The sequence below is a fragment of the Echinops telfairi genome, unplaced genomic scaffold (assembly GCF_000313985.2).
Source record: "Echinops telfairi isolate 266 unplaced genomic scaffold, ASM31398v2 ScPeMD7_7467;HRSCAF=8505_1, whole genome shotgun sequence".
NCBI classification, from domain to species: domain Eukaryota; kingdom Metazoa; phylum Chordata; class Mammalia; order Afrosoricida; family Tenrecidae; genus Echinops; species Echinops telfairi.
This window is the reverse complement of record NW_022111368.1, coordinates 14,070,270-14,074,013: the sequence shown is the minus strand read 5'-3', so window position 1 is coordinate 14,074,013 and position 3,744 is coordinate 14,070,270.

Below are 3,744 nucleotides of genomic sequence, written 5' to 3'. Positions count from 1 at the left end.
TCTCTCATGCTCTCGATGACTTTAATATAATACTTATATATCTCAACCGTACAATTGTGCATTACTGAACCCAGAAGTAGTATTACTGAACCAGTGAGTTCTATTAGCGGTGGGGGCGGCCCCCCACCTCCTCCCCTGTGCCATTTTAATTTAATACTACAAGAACTGGGAGCCTCACCTATTTCATCTCTGTGCTAACGTAGTTCTACACAAATGGAAAGGTTGCCCTTTTGTATACTTCAAAGCATGTCCTGTTAGTCTCTGGGCCACATAAAGGAAGGCGCTGGGCCTGTCTTGTTCACTACTCTGTACCTAGAATTTTGTATATGATCCCCCGACCAAAATAAACCTCATTCCCATTGTGTCCGTTCCGACTCCTGGAGACTCAGGACAGGGTAGAACTGCCCTGGGGGTTTCCCAGATGTGAACTCTTTACAGGAGTAGAAAGCCCCATCTTTCTCTCAGAGCAGCTGGTAGTTTCAGACTGCTCACTTTGTAATTAACAGCCCTAGGAGTGTGTTCAAAGAATGCTTGAGATGGTGAGTTCGGGGAAGTCCAGCCCATCCTACGTAATAGCTTTGCGATGACCTCTGCCCTGGGGATATACTCCAGGAAGGAAAAGTAAGAAACTAGCACAGGAGAACTGATGGGGGTCCTCTGCTAGGAAGAGTGCTTTAAATGGAGTTTGTCTGGAAAGAAATTCTAGAAAGATTTTTGAACAGGAAAGTAACATGACACATAGTTTAAGAAAGTTAATCCGGCAAATAATTTTCTTTGGTGAACATTCTGGACCACAAGATAGTCATATACTCTCAATTCACGTGATCCCATTTCGTCAACATGATTTCACCCTGGTTTTGGTCAGGTTTTCACTTTAAAGCCTTCCTCATAGTGCCGGCAGAACTGCACTTGGGATGGGCTCCTGCTGGGGTGGACATGGGCCTGGTCTAGGCATGGTGAATCCACCTGTGCTCCCTAGACTCGCTCTCCTTGGTTCCTTTCCCCGTCTCATACCGCCGCCCCTTCGTTCAACACAGACAAATCTGTTCATTCCATTTGGGCTAGATTAAGATAAATGGCTTAACACATTAGGAATAGAGATTTTGATAGGCAAATGAATGGAAGGAGTATTTAAGGGACATATTTGCTGGGTAAGTAACTTATTTTTTATTAAGTATTCGGTGATGGCTTACAGAGGAGATTAAAGCTTTTCATCCGATAACTCATGCACACTCTGATACAACTCATCCACCGCAACCCTAGACAACACAATGGAAACAACTCGAATTTCCAACATCGGGGAAGCAGATGAATTGTGGGACTGTCATACAATGACGTATTACCAAAAAATAACATGTTACCAATGACATAATACCAAAAACCACATCAATGAAAATGAAAATTTAAAGGGAAAAAAAAGAAGAAAATGAAAATTTGAGTCAAGCACAAGGGGAAAATGTGATCAAAACTTCAAAAAAGTTCATGGAAAATGGAATGGAAAGATCATGGAATTTTCCCACGAGCTTTTTGAAGCCCCCTCATATACCAATGTGGAATACTCTAACCGATGATGTTAAGTGAAACAGCAAATTGCATACTGAACTGTAGAGTACAGTATGTTTTGTCTAAGACATGAAAGGCGGAGCAATAAATACTCTATTCCTTCGGACATGCACACATACTTGCATGGCAGAGAAAAGGCTTGGGGATCATCCCATCTTCGAGACGTGGCTCCCTCCAGGGTAGAGGGAGGAAGTAGAGGAAGGCAGGTGGAAAACTTTCGCTATAGTTGTGGAGATCTGATGTGTTGAAAATTGCAGAATCAATCCTAGTCATAGGTTAAGATACGATAAAGTGGAGTGGTGGGTACATATTTGTGCATTATTCCCTGAGCTTTTCTCTAAGTTTGAAAACTTTCTCAAGGAAAGACAGATTATGGAAAAAGGAAAAAAAACAGGCAGGATTTTGTCTTCCTTGCCTATCTACCTCCATTCTTCTTCCATGTTCTATCTACTATACTTCCAGGTACCTAATATCCTCCCAACTAACAAAACCTATCCCTTGGCAAGTATCTGAACGTATTTGCAGAAGCCTTTAAATCAGCAATTCTCAACCTGTGGGTTGCAACCCCTTTGGAGGTCGAACGACCCTTTCACAGGGGTCACCCGATTCATAACAGTAGCAAAATGACAGTTATGAAGTAGCAATGAAAATAATTTTATGGTTGGGGGTCACCACAACATGAGGAACTGTATTAAAGAGCCACGGCATTAGGAAGGTTGAGAACCACTGCTTTAAGGGTTAGAAAACCTCCTCTTTCTTTCTAGGAGCAGATGGGGGGTTTTGAACTGCTGACCTTGTAGTTCGAACCCCAGTGCATAACCCACTATACCACCAGGGCTCCCTACACCTTGGAGAATTTCTCTCCGATCATGTGCAAAAATAGTTACCATTCATCCAATCATTATCTCCTTGTAAGGAGACTGGTGATTTGGAAGAGGGCGAGGGTGTGAGAGAGGCTCCCGGGGTGTTCGTTTTAGTTCTGAGCACTGGCTTCCGTGGTGTGTTCGCCCTAGGAAAATGCACCAACTTGTGCAAAAATACACTTTGGGTGTGTGCAGTTTTCTGTACGAGGGGATTCAAAAGGGTCATGGAAAAGGCGAATGAAAAGATAATGGCATTTTCCCATCAACTTTTTGAAGCCCCTTTAAATGTGTATTCTATACTTCCATGAAAGCGACTCCTGTCCCACACCTTTTTGGGGGGGCGGGGGAATAGGGGTGAGGAGCCACTGCCTTAACTACAGAAGTGCTGGTGGCTTAGTAGAAAGTCAGGACTGTCTCAGAAGCGCATAGGGGTAGCGTTACCCTGCCCTATAGGGTCGCTGTGAGTCTGAACCGACTGAATGGAAGTGGGTTTGCCTTAACGACTGTATCTAAGACCACAGCTATCATCCACACAGCCACCTCGCTGCCTGGACACTGGCTCTACGCAGCTGGGAAGCTAAGGGCCAAAGGCCACCGCTGCCAAGGAAAATCCCCTCCCTGCTGGCAGAAGCAGCAGAATGGCTTGTCCTTACTTCCACTGTTTACCCTGGCAAACCAGCGTACCAGCGGAAGCTAGTCTACATTCAAAACCCTCACTCACAAAGGTCTGAGCCAGGTAGTGTGTTTCCAGTTTCCACAGTCACGCATGGGCCAAGTGGGGTGGGATGGAGCTGAGGGACCCGTCGCCATCTGCCACACACTCCCGGTTCCCGGCACTCATTCTTTAGTTCCATTCTGTCTGGTTTGTTAACAGCCCTTTCTGGGGCCTCTATGTTTTCCTTTTAAAGCAGTGGTTCTCCACCTTCCCAATGCCACGACCCTTTCATACAGTTCCTCATGTGGTGGTGACCCCCCCAACCATAAAATTATTTTCGTTGCTACTTCATGACTGTCATTTTGCTAGTGTTATGAATCAGGCAGCCCTGTGAAAGGGTCGTTCGACCCCCAAAGGGGTCGAGACCCACAGGTTGAGAACCGCTGCCTTAAAGTGTTAGGCTATACATCCACAGGGGCAGTTTCGCTCTGTCCTATAAGGTTGCTATGAGTCAGAATTCACTTGCTGGCAGTGAGTGATTTAGTATGTATTCATTATATCTGGCTCTTTTGCTCAACATTGTTTGTAAGATTCATCCTTATTGTTACTTATAGTGGTAAGTGGGTTACTTTTCCTCGTTGCTATGGAAATAGGTGACAACCA